The sequence below is a fragment of the Miscanthus floridulus genome, chromosome 11 (assembly GCF_019320115.1).
Source record: "Miscanthus floridulus cultivar M001 chromosome 11, ASM1932011v1, whole genome shotgun sequence".
Taxonomy (NCBI): domain Eukaryota; kingdom Viridiplantae; phylum Streptophyta; class Magnoliopsida; order Poales; family Poaceae; genus Miscanthus; species Miscanthus floridulus.
This window is the reverse complement of record NC_089590.1, coordinates 68353580-68373522: the sequence shown is the minus strand read 5'-3', so window position 1 is coordinate 68373522 and position 19943 is coordinate 68353580.

Genomic DNA, 19943 nt, shown 5'->3' with positions numbered 1-19943 from the left:
TGTGAATACACTATCTAAACTAGAATTGTGATAGGTGGCTTGCCTTTTGAGTAGGCTAGCGCAACACTTGCTTCGCCTCATAATTATCTAACTATTTTGTTAAGTGTTGTTGTAGAAATTCTTAATAGGCTATTCACCCCCCTCTAGCCATTAGGACCTTTCAAGTGGTATCAGAGCCGAGGTCACCATGATTTGAGGCTTAACAACCTTCGGTGTAAAAATGGCTTAAATCAACAACACCAAGAAGCCACCCTAATTTGATGGCACAAATTATCCCTATTAGAAGTCAAAAATGACCACACACATCAAGTCAATCAATAGAAAGGTGTGGAAGGTGGTAGAAACCAAAATTGTGATTGGTGATCTGAAGAATCCCACCGTGGTCGAAGAAGTGCTTCTCCAAAACAATGACATTGCTCTAAGTGCTATTCATGATGCAATTGATGAGAGATCATTTGAGCAAATCAAGAATATTGAGATGGCTCATGAGGCTTGGAAGAAGTTGGAAGAATCATTTGAGGGCACTCAAGCCGTGAAGGGTGCAAAGGCTTACATTCTCAAGGAGAAGTTTGCAATCTTCAAGATGAAGGAGGATGAGAGTGTGCCAGAAATATTTCATAGGCTTCAAGTGCTTGTCAATGATCTCAAAGCACTTGGAGAAGAGGTGAAGGACAAGGACTTCTCCCATAAGTTTTTGAGATGCTTACCTTCAAGATTTGGCACATTGGTCACTATTCTAGTAAGGAGTGGTTTGGACACCATGACACCAAACCAAGTGTTGGGAGACATCATGACCGATGATACATATAGAGATGAAGATGAGAAGGAAGAAAAAAAGGAGAAGAAAGATGAGAAGAAGGATGAGAAGAAGAAGAGTGTGGCATTCAAGGCCACATCATCCAAGGGCAAAGCTAAGCAAGAAACATCTAGTGAAGAAGATGATTCATGGGATGATGATGATGATGAGAAGATGGCTCTCTTTGTCAAGAGATTTGGCAAGTTCATGGTGAAGAAGGGCTACCGTGCTAGAAGAAAGAAGTCTTCATCCAAAAATAAAGAAGAGTCAAGAAGGTGCTTCAAGTGTGGAAGCAAAGATCATCTTATTGCTCAATGTCCATACAATAGCGACAATGATGATGACAAGAAGAAGAACAAGCAGAAGGACAAGAAGGAAAAGAAAGAGAAGGACAAGATGACCTTCAAGAAGAAGAAGGGTGGTTCATATGTGGTCACTTGGGATAGTGATGCTTGTAACACCCCAGGTGTTTGCCTTCCACATTTGCACTTGCATTTCATAAACATGAGCATCATTCGTCCATTTATAAGCTTGTGTTGCCTGAAACATGTTTTTGAAACATGTGCAACTCACTTTAGTGAAATATGGTTAGTTCATACTATACAACAAGATCCTAAAACATGTGAAACATGACTATGAAACAGATGTAACATTTCATGTATTTTTCATTGTTTCAGTACATACAATGCTTGATTCTTGTGTGACCAAGGTGTGGTGTGACTAATAATTCTCTTAAACAACTTAGTGACACCTAGAATGTCATTTGGAACATTGTTCATATTGATCATGTTGCCTAAATAGGATTTCAAAAAGTGGTTTGACTTGTTTTGACCCCTAAACCCCTTTTGTTTGACTATTTAAAAAATGTAGCTTAGGATGTTTGCATGTCTGAGCAACCTAAAACAAAGTTGTAGCAAATTTGATAAGGAACAAACTTTGTTTAGAAGTCAAGTCATGAAAATGTGCACAACATGTTCAAAAAGGACCCACAAGTCAGTATTGAAGGTGGATTCAACACTTGAAAATTTTTCTAAGTCCTAAATGCAGTTTCAGTTTGATTGAGCCAACTTTGGCTTGATACAACTCATGATCCATTGAGAATTAGGTCTTGGTCCTTTAACATGAATTGTAGCTGGTACTTAGGGCTACAACTTGTATCTTGATTATTTTTGCTGATAACCAACAGATTAGGAGAAGAAGGGCCATCATGTAACATTGTCATACGTCGATGACCTAACTGAAACGGTGCTACAGTGTTCGACAGGTTCAGAACTCGATGGCCACGTGTACACCATGCGTTGCCGATCGCCTGACCGCGTAGGCCACGCGCCGTGGCTGGCCTGACGCTGCTGCCGGTGTCCTCCACTTGAAGCCGCATCCTCCTATCTCTCTGCTCACTCTCCTTCACCCTCTGTCGCCTTCCCAGTTCACAGCCGAAGCGCAGCACAGCTCCGCCATGGCTGAGCAAGCCACGCCGTCACCTAGCTCCATCGCCGCCACAAAAATGCTGCCTCTAGCTAGCCCGGAGCTCCACCATAGCCTCCTTTAGCTCTTCCACCTCGCTGTTGGGTCGTCAAACCAAGGTAGTGGCCGAATTTCTAGTTTCCGCCACCACCGTACCTCGTTGGAGTGGTGCTCACCGTGGCCAGCGCATCACTGCATCACTCCTCCGTCCCTAGCCTTCGTCTTGTCTTCTCCATGATGTGTAGTTGCTCTAGTGAAGACGCTACCGATAATGCCGGTCCGGCCAGGCCGGAACACGGCCGCGCACCGCCGTGCCATGGTCACCGCCGGTGGCTCACGTGGCCAGCTCATCTCCGACCACCATGGGTCCTTCTTTTGGGTGCGCTAGAGTCACATTGGGTTGGGGAAGCTCGGTGTAGCTAGCGATTGCGCTATTTCGGTCGTCATCGACGCCTCACCGTCGAGCCAAACCACCGCATCGCCATGGCCGCCGCCACCGTCTTGGTCATCGACAATAGGCCAAGCCAAGTAGGTCTATAGACGCGGGAGGTCGATGTGAACATGTTGGTACCCGTGCCGTCGCCGGGGATGTTGCCGTCGGCAAGCTCCGCCGGTCGCCGTCGCGCTTGGCAGCGTGCTCTGCTTCACTGTCGCTGACAAGCGGACCCACTGACATGTGGACCCCGCTTACCAGTGGCTGTTAGTAAATAGTATAGCTCATTTATGCAAATTTTGATGCTATTTTGTGAATATTGTAACTCCAAATATGTAGATCCAAATGGTGTGATTCAAATTTTGTTAGACTCACAGTGAGGTCTAGTATTTAAGAAAAATATGTCTTGAGCACATGATATAGAAATTTTGGATGAATTAAATAGGAACTTGAAAGGTGTTTTTGAATGCATGCAAACTTGTTTAAATCATATCTTGAGTTTCTGTGATCCAAAAATTATGAAATTTTGCGGCAAAGCTAGTCTTGCTTAGTAGAAGCTTTGGTTAAAATTTGAGAGTCATTGCATGTATAGTTTTTGAGTTATAGATTTTCCTTTTATCATTGATGGATACTTGTATGAATTTTTGTAAATTATCTATGTGGGGGTACGACCCCAGATACCCATGGTAGGCCACATGGGCTATGCCTCCAGGGGCGGTCTAGCCCACAAGAAGGAGCCTTGTCGGGCACGATTCTGTTCGGCGACCCCCGCAAGGCACGGAGAGGATATCCTAAAGATGTTACGAGATCTGATAGGATATATACGATCCCATGTTTCTTGTAATTTGTTATTACTTTCCGGTTATCTCTCAGATCTAACCGACCTGTAACCTTGCCCCCCGGACCATATAAGGTGGGCAGGGACCCCCTATGAATTCACGGCAAATCATACGATAGCTAATGCAAATCAACAGACCACAGGAGTAAGGTATTACATCGTACCGATGGCCTGAACCTGTATAACTCGTGTGTCTCTGTTGCCTTCTTGTTCTCGATTACACGCTCCTCTACCGATCAATCTACCATCGTGGGGTGCCCCTCGGTGGACTACCGATGATATTCCATCGACAGTTGGTGTGCCAGGTAGGGGTGTGCGTGCTGTTTCCTTGTCGAACAAGATGGTTTTTTTCGTAGGCTCTTCGTCCCTCCCGTAGCCTGGCTAGATCTTCACGGTCGGATTCATCACGTGGGTCATCAACGCCGATGGAGTTGGAGAGCTTCTCGAGCTGGTGCAGATCGGCTCTGCACCGACCACCCTCGCATCCACAACTACAGATCCAATCTCAGAACCACTTCTGAGGTCGACTCCTTCAGCCACCCACCGCTCGCTTCCCTGCTACCAGAGGAAGCATGTCAACAACGACGATCTGATCGAATCTATCGATCAGGTCGGCCTGAAACTCGCCGATTGCCTCTCCATTGCTGAGTCGGCTCTAGACACCCTTGTTCAGCATCGAGCACCCTCCGATCCCGATCTGTCAACGATCAATACTTGGCAGACTCCAGGTCCCGCCGCCCTGCCTTTCGGGCTCGCTAACACCGCAACTACATATCAGGATGCCTTGAGGGGCAAATTCGCCGACCAGCTTGCCGACCAATTTCCACCAACTGTCAACATGCTGCACGCCGGCCGGGATCTCAGAGCATCCCTACAAACTATCCTCGAGGAAAATCCAGACTCCGAATCTCAAGGATCCACTGAGCCCCTCGCCGAGACCTTCACCAAGCAACCTCCTCTCCTGCTTTTCCAGGGTGGCGCGATTTTCAACGTCAGTATCGACAGCCCCCTCAGAACGGCAAAACAGACGAGGAACACGCCGCCCGTGAAAATAGGAACACCAACCGCATGCAACGGCATGATAATGAATGCACCATCGTGATGGCCGAGGCCGCTCGTGATAACCAGATCGATTCACAAGGAAGGCCCCTTCATCGCAACCTCAATGAAGAATTCCTCCGCGTTGACGGCCACGACGTTTTCAAGACTCCGAGCGCTAATTTGGCCATGGCCGCCAATGAACTCGCTCACCTCCTGCAGACGCCTAAGCTCACCAAGGTCGTCGCCATGCTTAAAGCGGCACACTGTCAAGTTAACGAGATCCGAGAAGTTCAGAGACCTTCGTGCTCCACAAGCACGATCCGCCGATCAGTTGATCCTAGATCCAATCACCGCCCTAGTCAAAGCCGCTTCGCTGACCAGTCACCACCTCCCTAGGGGGGAGTTGGAGGCCACCGTGCCGAGCATCATCGCTAGCACGACCAAGAGGTCGAACAGGACGGCCGAGTGCACCTCAGCAATCTTCAGGACGCATGACGGCGTATCGACCAACGACGTTTCGGGTGCCATGAAGATGAAGTACGACGTCGCCAGGAGTATGAGCAGGAATATGGCAACCCGGACGTAGCTCTGGAGCCGATCGTCGCTGGCAACACTGCCGATGTTGGTCCTGATAGCCCGGAAGGGCCCCCTGCATTCACCAGGGCACTCTAAATGCTCCAGTGGCCTCGTGGTTTCAAAATCACTAGAGTCGAGCCCTATGAAGGAAGGATGAACCCAACTCAGTGGCTATAGGCTTATGCCACCGCCGTCCGAGCTGCCGAGGGAGACACCAACGTCATGGCAAACTATCTCCCTGTCATCCTCACGCCAGCCGCCATGAGCTGGTTCACAAGCCTTACCCCAGACTCCATCGGCTCTTGGGAAGATCTGAAGAGAGTCTTCACCGACAACTACATGGCCACATGCAGGCGGCCGGGCACCAAGCACGACCTCAACCGCATCAACCAAAAGCCGTCCGAACTACTCCGCAGCTACATTAGACGTTTCTCCAAGATGAGGAATTCTATTCCCAACATCACGGAGGCCGAAGTCATCACCGTCTTCGTCCGAGGACTTCATCACCGAGAACTCCGTTCTAAGTTCAATAGAAAGCCACCCACCGGCATCGGCGAGATGATCACAACAGCCAATCAGTACGCCGACGCCGAGGAAGCGGAGGTGCGTTTTAACAAAGACACGGACACTAATCGCCCGTCTCGCCGCCATGACGACCGCAACAACGACCGACAACACAACGTTCACCGCCACGATGACCGCAACAACAACCGACAGTATTACGATCCCCGCTACGATGACCGTAGTTTCCACTGGGACAGCGGACATGATCGGCCAGATGGATTCAAACCTGGTCAGAATCACCGCCGACGACCATATCACTTTGTCGCTAACGTCAATGAGCCACGCGCAAAGCATAACTACAACGAGCAGTACAAAAAGATTTTGGACGGTCCATGCCCCCTGCACAAGAACGCCAAACACAAGATGAAAGATTGCCTTGGTTTGGCTAAGAAATTCTTGGAGAAAAAGTACAACGACGACAATGGTGGGAACAGAGGACGCCGACCACTAGGGGATAATAATAACGCCTTCTAGGACCACGACAAGGTGGTCGCCACCATCTTCGGAGGTCTCGCCTCCAACGAAAGCAGAAGGGAATGGAAGCTCGCCGCCCGACGAGTGCTCGCCATAGCTTCAGAAGAAACTACCGCCAACCCCAGCTATCGCTCGTGGTCCGAAATCTCCATCACCTTCAGCAGGGCCGACCAGTGGGCAGACATACCCTACACAGGGCGTTTTCCCCTCGTCCTTGATGTGACTGTTCAGAAGGTGCTCTTCAGGAAAGTCCTCGTCGACGGTGGGAGCGCTTTGAATCTACTCTTCGCCGGGGCCCTAAGGGAGCTCGGACTCAGGACAACAGACCTCACGCCTTTAGACTCCTCCTTTTGGGGTGTGGTGCCCAGCAGGGCATCCAGACCACTAGGGGAAATTACCCTACCAGTACAGTTTGGCACAGCAACCAACTACAGAGTGGAACATATCAACTTTTATGTCGCCGACTTCGACACTGCCTACCACGCCATACTAGGGTGCCCGGCTCTGACCAAGTTCATGGCCATTCCACACTATGCATATCTAGTGTTGAAGATGCCTTCGCCTGCTGGAGTCCTGTCTCTGCGAGCCAACCTCTCTGTCGCCTATGCCTACGAGACGGAAAGTCTCGCCCTCGCCGAAGCCACCGACCTCTCCATCCAGATGGCCAGCGTGGTCGCCGAAGCCAAGACCGCATCTGCACACGACATGGAGATCCCAGAGCCTCCCCGGGCCTTCGCCAAGTCCAAGGAAGTCAAGGAGATCGGCCTCGGCCTCGACGACCCTTCCAAGACGGTGAAAATTGGGGCTCACCTTGACCCCAAATAGGAAAGCGCGCTCGTCTCCTTCCTACATGCCAACGTCGATGTGTTTGCTTGGAAACCTGCAGACATGCCGAGGGTACCATGGGAAAAGATCGAGCACTCCTTGAATGTCTCGCCGACCGCTAAGCTGATCAAGCAGAAACTTCGATGATTCGCGCCGAACAAAAAGGAGGCAATTAGGGTAGAAATAAAACGGCTTTTAGTTGCCGGATTCATAAAAGAAGTGTATCATCCAGATTGGTTAGCTAATCCTGTTCTTGTTAAGAAAAAGAATAAAGAATGGAGAATGTGTGTTGATTATACTGATCTTAACAAACACTGCCCTAAAGACCCCTTCGGCTTGCCTCGGATAGACGACGTTGTCGACTCCACCACTGGCTGCGAGATGCTCTCCTTTCTCGACTGTTACTCAGGCTACCATCAGATCTCCCTCAAGGAGGAAGACCAGGCTAAAACATCGTTCATTACGCCTTTCGATGCATATTGTTACACCACTATGTCCTTTGGACTAAAGAACGCCAGCGCAACCTACCAGAGGGCTATCCAGACGTGCCTCAACCAACAGATCGACCGCAACGTCGAAGCCTACATCGACGACGTGGTCGTCAAGACCAGAACTACCGACAATCTTATCTCTGACCATGAAGAAACTTTCTCCAACCTAAGCAAATACCGATGGAAGTTGAACCCTTCAAAGTGCATCTTTGGAGTTCCATCCGGTATCCTGCTCGGCTACATCGTCAGCGCTCGGGGCATCGAACCAAACCCCGATAAAGTCTCCGCCATCACCAACATGAAACGGCCGACGTGCATCAAGGATATACAGAAGCTCATAGGCTGCATTAAGCCGATTTATCTCGCGCCTCGGTGAAAAAGGGCTGCCTTTCTTCAAGCTTCTCAAGGCCTCCGAGCTTTTTTCTTGGTCAGAGGAGGCAGACACAGCTTTCGAGTAGCTCAAATTGTTTTTAACAAAACCTCCAATCATGACAGTGCCATGACCAGATGAAACTCTGCTGGTTTACATCGCTGCCACTTCTCGAGTTGTTAGTACGGCTATTGTCGTCGAACGCAAGGAAACTGGACACGCCTACAAGGTACAGCGTCCGGTCTATTTCATCAGCGAGGTACTTAATGAGCCCAAAACTCGCTATCCTTAGGTGCAAAAGCTGTTATATGCAGTCTTAATCACCTCACGTAAGCTCCGACATTACTTCGAATACTACAAGATCGCTGTGGTCACCGAGTTCCCTTTGGGAGACATTCTCTGAAATAAAGAGGCCAATGGTCGTATCATCAAGTGGGTTGTTGAGCTCGGCACCTACTCCATTGACTTCAGAAGCAGGCCAACCATAAAGTCGCAAGCGCTCGCCGATTTCATCGCTGAGTGGACCGAAATCCAAGAACCCATCACCGCCACTTGCCCCGAGCACTGGATGATGTACTTCGACGGTGCCCTTAATGTTAATGGAGCTGGTGCGGGCATTCTGTTCATCACACCAACAAAGGATAAACTCTGATACGTTCTTCGCATACACTTCCCGGTCTCTAACAACGCCATGGAATACGAAGCATGTCTCCACGGCCTCCGTATAGCCATCGGGCTCAGCGTCAAACGCCTTATGGTATACGGGGATTCCGCGCTGGTTATCAATCAACTCAATAAAGATTGGTCCTGTTCCAGTGAGAAGATAGACGCTTACTGCGCTGAAATCAGGAAGCTGGAAGGAAAATTCTACGGCATTGAGTACCACCACGTGGTACGGGATCAAAACCAAATAGCCGACCAACTATCGAAGATAGGATCTTCTCGTACCACGGCTGCGGCGGGGATCTTCGTTCAGGACCTCTTGACACCATCCATTAAGGAAGACAAGGAAGTTGTAGAAGTACCCCCTGCCGAGCAGTTGGTGCTCACGATACCTTCGTAGCTCGCCGATTGGAGGGAACAATTCATCAAGTACCTCTCCAATAGCGAAGTACCCACCGACAAAATCAAAACCGAACGACTAATTTGCCGAAGTAAGCACTACATGTTGGTAGACAGTAGCCTGATGAGGAAAAGTGCCAAGGAGGGGATATTGTAGAAATGCATCATCCAAGACGATGGGGTGAAGCTATTATCTGAAATTCACTCTGGCTCCTGTGGCAATCATGCGGCTTCGAGAACACTGGTCGGCAAAGCTTCCCGAGCAGGTTTCTACTGGCCCACGGCCATTACCGATGCAGAAGATCTCATCCGGTGATGTGAGGGATGTCAATTTTTTGCCAAGCAAATACATGTGTCGGCACAAGAATTACAAACCATTCCAGCTTCCTGGCCATTCGCATGCTGGGGACTAGATATGATCGGGCCTTTCAAACCTGCGCCAGGAGGTTTCCGGTACGCGCACGTCGCCATCGATAAGTTCTCCAAGTGGATCGAATACAAACCACTCATCGCAGCTACCGCTAAAAAAGCAGTCGAGCTCTTTGAGGACATCGTACACAGATTCGGTCTCCCGAACAGCATCATCACCGACCTCGGGACAACTTTTACCGGCCATCATTTTTGGGACTTCTGCGAGGACAGGTGCATTTCTATTAAATACGTCTCCATCGCTCACCCTAGAGCTAACGGTCAGGTCGAGCGAGCTAACGGTATGATCCTCGACGCCCTCAAGAAAAGGCTCTATCAGAAAGAAGAGAAGCACCCGGGCAGGTGGCTCAAAGAACTACCAGCTGTGGTCTGGGGACTGCGCACTCAAGCTAGTCATAGTACCGGCGTATCTCCATATTTTATGGTCTACGGATCAGAGGCCATACTTCCAGCGGATATTGCATTCCGAGCATCCAGAGTAGAAAACTATGACGAAGACCAAGCCGCAGCTGTTCGGACAGAAGACATTGATCGGGCCGAGGAAGAACATCTAATTACTTGCGTTCGCACAACCAAGTACCTTGAAGGTCTACGGAGGTATTACAACCATAACGTCAAAGGTCGTTCGTTCGCGATCGGCGACCTCGTCTTACGTCGGAAACAAAAAACCGAAGGGCTTCACAAGCTGTCATTACCATGGGAGGGCCCTTACATCGTAAAAGGTGTCACCCGACCAGGGTCTTATCATTTATGCGACCTAGATGGACTCGAGGTTCCCAACTCCTGGCACATAGAGCACCTTATACGTTTCTTCCCATGAAATAACATAGATATGTATTCTTTACTTTAATATTAATAAAGTTCTGGTCTCCATAATTTGTCTACATTTTTTCCTTCATCATAAGCTTCAACTACCTTAAGCAAAATGTAAGCCACACCGCGATGGCCTCCAATACGCACGACTGATTTCTCTAAATCGCCGAGCACGATTCCTCCAAATCGCCGAGCACGATTCCTCCAAATTGCCGAGCACGATTTCTCCAAATCGAAGAGCACGATTCCTCCAAATCGCCGAGCACGATTCCTCCAAATCGCCGAGCACGATTCCTCCAAATTGTCGAGCATGATTCCTCCAAATCGCCGAGCACGATTTCTCCAAATCGCCGAGCACGATTTCTCCAAATCGACAAGCACGATTCCTCCAAATCACTGAACACGATTTCTCCAAATCGCCGAGCACATTAACTCCCAATCACCGAACACGATTTTTCCAAAAATCGCCTACCATGCTTCTTCTGGGACACGTAGTTTTTCCTACAAAAACAACGGCGGTGTTGCACTTTCAATTTTCGCAACACAGCCCGCCGATCGTCAAACAGCACACCTTTTTTCCTTCTGTTATCTATGGAAACGACCCAGTCCCCGACTACATCCTACACATGCCTAGGGGCTTCGCCCTCTACGTTACGGTTGGTCGGCTATGGTTCCTTGGCCATGCCTGTTCATCCTACACGTGTCAGCGCCTCCGCGCTCAACGTTATGGACTATGGGCTAGTCAAGGCCTAGATTTCAGTTATGAATTAATCACTCGGACGCCGCTTGAGCCATTTCCCTAGCCACATTATTCACGTTGGCTGTTGGGCAGAACGTTTTTTTCGCAATAGCAATTCTGGAGGGCAACAAGGCTCTAACACCCCACCAAACGCACCATGTGCTTGGTGCCCGGCATGTTGGCCGGCAGGACACGGTCTTATGACAATGCCTATTTCTCCAACATACGCATGGGCTCCGCGTTATGCGTTACAGATCATGACCTAACTAAGGCATTTAGTTCAGTGAAAACTAAAAGATCAAACACAGCTTATATTAAAAAAAAGAGCATCGGGTCCATAATACACAGATTCTTCTTAGCCAGATAAATCATGTAATACAGGAGGTAACATCCGAGCAGCTCTTTAAGCTTCGCCAATAGCTTCGGTTTCGCCAAACAAGTCTATATCGCCGATAAGCACTTTCGCCACATCCTCCACGTCATCCTCCAGCTGCTGGGTCTGCATGTCGCTCAGCCCATCGGCAAACCCACCACCTATCGACTGGATGTCGACGGATGGATAGTGGGACCAAACAACTGCAAGGGCATGAGTAGTGGCGATCAAAACGGCGTCGCGATTGAAGTTTTTGAAGTTTTCCCACGCCGCCTTGCATCTCTGCACGATGGTGTCTGGCCCCTGCTGCCTACCATCAGGATAGGGCGCCGATTCAACATCGACGCAGTCTAGCATTGGTTTTATTGCGGCAGTTATAGTGTTGAAGTTGTCCTTCTAGACTTTGGCCTCTTGCACCAGCACATCGAACTATGCCTTGGTTTTATGTCGATAATCTGCAAGAATTACAATGGTTCATTAGGCAAAAACAAAAAAAAGAGAAAAGAATTACGGCGTCACTTCCGATCAGGGGAAGCCTACCTTTCAATTCTTCGGCCAATTTGTCAGCTCGATTCGACTCCTTCGTTTTCTCTTGTCAGATTTATTCGATGGTCTGGCGAAGCCGGTTGAGTTCTGCATCTTGCTCTGCCAGCACAAAAAGATAAGACAAAAAAAAACAATACGGCGACGTACTGCAAAGCACATTATGTGAAAAAGAATACCCGATTTTAGCTTGGATGCATCCTCCAACCGCTGGCACTTCTGGTCGAGCTATTCAGTTTTACTAATGAGTTCTACGTTCTTCTTAATCAACTGCTCAGACATCTTAATTTCATCGGATGCAATTGCCAGCTCCTCGGATGTCCTTTTCAGTTGCTCGGACGACGCCGTTAGTCGCTTGGACAGAACCCCATTTTGATGTTCAAGGTCCCGCAAACTCGACTCCACAAGGTCCCGCTCCCGATGGGCCCTTTGAATACTTTTTTCTGAAAGACTTAAAGCCTCCCGGAGTATCTTATTTTCCTCGATGAGGGGCTCCATCCTCTTTATCAATTGATGCCGTTGTTCGGCTGTCCGAGCTATCCCCTGTGGGTTAACAGTGCAAAAGATAAACCTTGATCTTTCGACAACATTTATCGGCGTTATTGGCGTGGCACTCACCTCGATTTGAGTCATAACTCCGGTGACGGCGGATTTCAACCTCTTTATCTCTCTGGTGGTGTTTTCTTCTTCGACGACTACCACCTCTTCCCCACGTTTCCAGAGAATCTAGATGGACTAGGGCTCAGGCGCGGTGCGCTCAATCTCCACAACCTCGTCCTCATCCATCGTCGTTTGAGGCACCTTCGGTGGGCTCCGTGGTCGGACCGCCGCACCAACCACTCCTGGTGCCCCTGCGGGGGACGACATTTGCTCCTCATCAATTGATGGGGTGGCGGCTGTAACCTCCGGCGCATCCACAGTAGCCGCAGCTTCTGTTTCCACGATAACGACCTTTTCCACCGTGTGCGCTAACGATTCACCGTTGCCAGGTCTGCTGGGAGCGACGGCTGGCTCATCCTCTGCTCGCCGAACACTCGGGGACTCCTGGACGGGGGCAGTCATCATCTTTTCTTCTGAGGTCACGGGCCTTGGCGTCGCACTGCGTCATATTGGCTTCTTAGTAACAAGGTGAAATCAAAGAACAATATAATTACTCCAAGGCAAATATACTCATGGTTTGGTCTTTTGATTGATTTTCTTGAATCGGCGGTGCCTGCCTGACCCCCCAGGCATGGCTGCTTGGTCAACCTTGTGGGAGGACTCCTGCACCTCCGCAGTGGGCTGCCGCTCTTCTTGGTGCTCGGTGGCCCCACCTTCCGTGCGCTGTTCGGGGGCTTCGGTACTTTGCATCGCCGGGGTGTCCGCCGTTGCCCGACCATAACTTTCCCCTACTCGATGCTTGGGAGCGACACTATCTGCCGGTGCCTCCGTCGTGCTCGGCGGAGGTGCTGACTGGTCTTCGTCATCATCTGACCACTCCAGCACAGCAGTTCGTGGCAGCCGAACTGCTCGGTCCTCTCCAAGAGAGATGCCTCCTGGTTTGTGTGCATGAGAGCTGGCGGTTTTTCTCCTTTTTTGAGCCGGCTTGTCTACTGCCGGTCTCTTCCCACGGACCTTCTCTGACACTGGGGATGGACTATCCGACGAGGAGCTCGGCTCACCTTCTTCATGCTGTAGTGGCCACCGAGGATCTACTCCTTTTGGCCAATCGGCTCTCGGCATGTTTGAAAAGTATATTGACCTATCCTGTGAATGAATCTTTTCATAAGTGAGTCAGTACTATGCTCGGCAATTATTGCCTGATAGACACGAAGCGAAATGGTTACCTAAGGAGGCGGGTTGGTGCAGTTGAAAGCCTTCGTCCCTTTAGGCCAGCTGAATGAGACATTCGAAGAAAATAGATCCATGGCATGGTCCATCACTTCTTTCTTCGACAGGCGGTTCGTGCTTTCATGGGTACCATCGTTGTCACCTTTAAAGTTGAACGCCGGGTGGGCCCTCTCTTTGCAGGGTTGGATGCACCGAACTATGAAACTAGCTGCAACTACTTCACCCCTAAGCTCCAAGCCTTTACTCAATTCCAGAAGTTCCATTACCTGCTCCATTTTAGCGTTGTTGGGTCTCTCCGACCAGTTACTATGGTTAACCGGGATGTAGTGGACGTCGCATCGAATCAACAGGTGACTCTGTTTGATATAGAACCATCTAGAGTTCCAACCTTTCAGGGAGGTGTTCAGCGAAATGTTGATATACTTGCTGGCCATCCCATCCCTAAGCTGTAGGTACACGCCGCTGACCACCTTTGAACCATTGCCCCCCTTCTTCTTCAGACAGAACAAGTGCCTGAAGAGGTTGAAGTGTGGCAGAACACCGAGAAATGCCTCATAGAAATGGATGAAGATAGAAACATGCAGAATGGTGTTGGGGTGCAGATTACAGAGGCTAATCGCCCAAAACTCCATAAGATCCCTCAGAAAAGGGTGGACAGGAAACCCTAACCCTCACCAGAAATAATCCTCAAATACTACAGCCTCATTAGTATGTGGTGTCGGGAAGGGCTCACCGCTAGCTGGCCGCCATCCAGCAGTGAGACGGTCAGGGATAACGCCCGCCGCCACCATCTTATCGAGATCAGCCGCCGACGTCCTCGACGGCACCCACTCCTCGTCGTGGCTACCTCTGGTGACCACTTTCTTCGACTTTATGGCTCCTTTTTTCGGTGCCATCTCCTATGGTTTGGTCCTAGGGTTGAAGGGGAATGCTCGTGATGGATGCGGAAGGTGAAGCACAGGGATTGCGAAGGCAGGAAGCAGGGTGGTTTGATGGAGGAAGGAAGCGATATGAGTGGCGGCGCGGTTATAAAGCAGTTCCCCCACTCTGCCTTAACTCTGAGGGTTTTTGGGAAACCGTTCCCACGATCAGCGCTACATCGATTCCTCCAAAATGGTTTGATGGGCCGCAGCTTGGGCTATCGCGTCACAGTAGCCCACGCCGTTGATTTATCACTGCCACTTTCTCTGAATTCTCCGCATTCTAATGAGGCTTAGTAACTGATACTGAACGGCCATTACTCTGAATTACTCGCCGCAATTTGATTTATCCGATATCTACGCCAGAAACTCAGGGACTGGCTACCTACTCGGATGGTTCACTACTTTCTGAGCCTGGCACCACGTGACTACGTCACCTATTATTAGGCTCGGGGACTAAGTGGGCACACTTCACCTTGCGGTGAATGTGCTCATTTTTTGTCTCAAGGCTACGCTCGGGGACTGGCTACCTGCTCAGACGGTTCACTAATTTCTAAGCTTGGCACCACGAGACTACGTCACCTACTGTCAGGCTCGGGGACTAAGTGGGCACACTTCACCTTGCGGTGAATGTGTTTGTTTTTCTGAAAGCATCGGAGCATCCAAAGGATAAACCAGGTACCTTTACCATTGTTTTCGGATTCTAAGTGGGCACACTTCACTTTACCATGTAGGAATTTTTAATTTTGGACTTGAGCTCCTTACACCCTTATGACAAGCCGTGTTCAGAACACACTGCACGACGATGTTGTACACTGCTCGGCAGTTGCTCACGACTGATCGGCTGCTCCTTATGGTGGTCGGACCACGATTTGGACAGCTTGGTCTTGGATCGCACCTGCTCGGAAAGTCTCAAGACGGCGTTGCGCAACGGGTACAAGGCGCTCGGGGACTAGCTATGGGGGTACGACCTCAGATACCCACGGCAGGCCACATGGGCTATGCCTCCAGGGGCGGTCCAGCCCGCAAGAAGGAGCCTTGCGGGGCACGATTCTGTTCGGTGACCCCCGCAAGGCACGGAGAGGATATCCTAAAGATGTTACGAGATCTGATAGGATATATACGATCCCATGTTTCTTGTAATCTGTTATTACTTTCCGGTTATCTCTTAGATCTAACCGACCTGTAACCTTGCCCCCCGGACCATATAAGGCGGGCAGGGACCCCTACGAATTCACGGCAAATCATACGATAGCTAATGCAAATCAACAGACCACAGGAGTAAGGTATTACGTCGTACCGACAGCCTGAACCTGTATAACTCGTGTGTCTCTGTTGCCTTTTTGTTCTCGATTACACGCTCCTCTACCGATCAATCTACCATCGTGGGGTGCCCCTCGGTGGACTACCGACGATATTCCGTCGACAATCTAGGAATCTTATGACCATGAAACTTGGTGGGTAGTATCTTAGTACCTTAAAGATGCAAGGAAAAATATGAAATCTGTTGCTTGACACTTTTTACTAAGGTTTCCTAATTATGCCATTTTAAGTCATTGTGCCTTACCATTTTTTGTGTAGGCTGTTATACTTACTCAAATGGTGTAAAATTTTTATGGTAGTCTACTTAGAGCATGTAGTATCTACTGTAATTTTTGTAGATTTAATGGTGTAGTTTTCATATATGTTTACCATTTCCTCTAATTAATTGAATAAATTAAGAAAGGTATTAAAAGAAATGTTTTGGTGATGAACACCCTACTTTCTGGTGTTCTTGTGATATGGGTGATATATGAGTAGAGTTAGTTTTGTCTAATTATGTGTTTACATCATAAGTTATTAATTATTTCGTTTGCATTATGTTCCTCTGGACAGATCTGGGGACTTTAGAAAGTTTACCATGATATTTTGGTTTTCTGTGAATGTGATGAATACAAAAGTTGTAGACAATTTATGTATCTAGCTCCTGTCAAAATTTGATGGCATTTGGCCCAGTAGTTTAGAAACTACAGCTGTTTAAAGTTAGGTTCCAGTTTTGCTTACTCTCTGTCTTGTGAGGATAGAGTTCTGTTGATCAAAGAATTCGACTTGGTAAAGTGTTGAATCATGCTTTGAGGTCTGAAAATGAATTGTATATAATTTCATAAGCTTTCCAGATTGTCTTGTTGCATGTCATTTGGATTTATAAATCTCCAGTTATGGCTAGTTTACTGTACCATTACATAGTCTTCATTTTGCTGAAATACCAATGCTTGAGTGTATGCTTGATGCAATGTTCCCGTTGATTGTTTAGGGGTTAGCCTAACTTGAGAATATGCTTAGGTGCAGGTGCTAGGTCATTAACTGAAGATGAGCAATTATACATTAGGTTGTATAAACTTGGTAAGTGAAAGGGATTTGAATAGGGCTTAAGTTGGAATATGCAAACTACAGCGAACATGTGCATTCCCCGAGCATCCCTGACATTCGTTCATATACATCCATGATATTTATCTTGTGCATTCATGCAATAGGTGTGCTGGAGGGAGTGACATTGCTGGAGTTCAAGGGAGCCAACCAGGAGGAGGAGCCCAAGGTGCAGGAAGCCAACAAAGCAGCCGCCGCGGAGGAGTTGCCCGAGTGCCCTGACCACTAGCCTTCCTCGTTCCTGAAAGGTAAGCCCCAGAGCATATTAAGCCTCCCATGTTTTTACAAGTACATTAAGTATCTTTTATTCATTGATGATGCATTAAGTATAGGAATTGATTGGAACCAATTGCTGCATTATATATCCCTCCTTGTCCAGATATCGCACTGGAATCCTATTTAAGTTTAGGAACGGGTTAAATGCTTTGCCATGCTTAGTGCGGTAGAAGTCAGGTGATTTCCTATCACCTGCGAGCTTTAGGATGAGGTGGATCATGGTTGGCTATATTTGCTATCGTGAAAAAGAACCATGTTAATAATGAATGAAGACCGGGTGGAGTCTTGTGTAGGTTTGGGCATAGTGACTCTGTCTGAGTCGTTTAAGGATCGATATGTTGTACGTCCTTATGTCATATTGAACGCAGCCTAACACTTAGCTGGCCGGATAAGTCGTTCCGACCGCAAAGCCTAGTAGCTTGACTCAAGCCGAGGACGCGAGCAGTGGCGTGCATTCTAGAGGTAGTAAGGATGTGCGGAGAGCCATTGGCATAAGTCCAAGGCGTGTTAGAGTCCTGAACAACCTTGGTAGAGTGGTTCTCTGAGAATGTTGATCTATTCGGACTTGCGACTCCTGAATCATACCAAAGGTGACTCGTTTGCGACCCTAACGGGGGAAGCAGGGTTTGTGTTTAGGAATACCCCTCTAGCTGGATAGGAATCGATTCGAATCGCCGTCTCTCTCGGATAGTGAGAACTTGACTGAGCAGCGGCAACGTAGATTCAATTAATTTAACGATATGGTTAAATGGAAGATGATGATAAGGTTGCCACAATGAATACCTGATGTGGTTATTAATGTTTGCACCCTAATAAAATGATTGCTTAGTACAGGTGCTAATATAGTTGACAAGTTAATGGCTAAAAGTCACTGCTAGTTTAGGTTAAGAGTTGATCTTATTACTTATGCTTTTCCGCAAAAAGGGAGTGTCAGCCAGATCCACTACATTAAGCTATGCATAATCCTTGGTGCCATTTGTTTGGTTTTCGATGGGTAAGTCTAGCTGAGTACATTCCCGTACTCAGGGTTTATTCCCTCTTGTTGTAGATGACCTCCTATATTAGGGATTCTGTAAGTATTGTCTCCACCCGATGGGTGATGAAGACTAGATCATGGGCATGATCTCTGTTCTCTTATCTGAATGCTTTTTGTGGGCTGTGATCAGCAAACCAGTATGTGTATTTGAACTTGGGTGTGTAAGTTAAACTATTTGCTTCCGCATGTTTTGCAAGACTTGTTTTGTAATAACGATGACTCTATGATGATGTAATCTATTTGTGAATGTCTATGAAATGTTGTAACATATGATATGTTATGTTGAATTACTGTGATCTTGGTTGTATGCAAGTTGGTTTGAAATCCTTTGAGATTTTGGTTGACTACTGGGTTTATATGGGCTCAAGTTCGAGAATTTGATCATTTTGGCGATTATTTTTGTACTTGTGCTCTTATAAATTGGTCGGTTCTATGACAATGCTTCCTCAAGTGATGATGATGATGATAGTGATGATAATAAGACCACCAAGAAGAAGGTTCTTGCAAGCATTGTTATCAATGAGAAGCCTTCTCTCTTCGACTCTTTATCATGCTTCATGGCTAAGGCCACTAAGGTACAAACTTGCGATGATGAAAGTGATGAAGAACATGATGATGATAATGAAAATAAAAATGAAAATGATAGTGATAGTGATGATGATGAACCTACTAAGGATGAATTATTTCACATGCTAGAAGATGCTAGAGAACACTTTGATATCAAGAGAAGGGAATGCAAAAGCTTGCGTAAGGAACTAAAAGCCCTTAAGCAAGCCTTTGATGAGCTCAATGCATCTCATGAGAGGCTAGAGGAAGCCAATGAGAAGCTTGGCAAAGCTCACAAAAAGCTTGAAAAAGGCTCATTCCTCTTTGCTTGATGAGCAAAATAAAAAGAAGCATGTTGAAACTTGCAATGTAGGTTTAACTTGTAATATAATTGATGAATCACTATCTATGCCTATCATTGTTCCTCCCACTAACCCTTCTTGTAGCACTTCCACTTCTACCTCATCTAGTAGTGATGGTTTCACTTGTGATGCCTCACTAATGGTTGAGAATGAGAATCTCAAGAATAAGGTCAACAAGCTCACTCACACTTTGGCTAAAGCCTATGGTGGTGAGGATTGCTTGCTTATGTGCTTGGGTAGCCAAAGAGCTTCTCTCTACAAAAAGGGATTGGGCTATATCCCCAAGAAAGGTAATACGGCCTTTGTTCCTCACAAGACTAGTTTTGTGAAGAACAATGGTCAGTTTTGCACTAGTTGCAAGCAAGTTGGTCATAAAGAGCATGAATGCAAGAACAAAAGCAAAAATGCTAATGTATCCTCCCTTAAGCTTGATTCATGCTATATGCTTACTAAGGGTACAAATGGTGTGAAGGCTAAGTTCATTGGTAAACCATGCATGGGCTCAAAGAAGAAAGCCATTTGGGTACCAAAGAGCTTAGTGACTAACCTTCAAGGACCCAAGCAAGTTTGGGTACCTAAAAGGAATTGAACTTCTTTTGTAGGTCAATTACAAAGCCGGAGGAAGGCATTGGGTTCTTGATAGTGGGTGCACTCAACACATGGCCGATGATGCAAGAATATTCAACTCAATCAACACCAATGGCAATAATGGTTATGATAGTATCACATTTGGTGA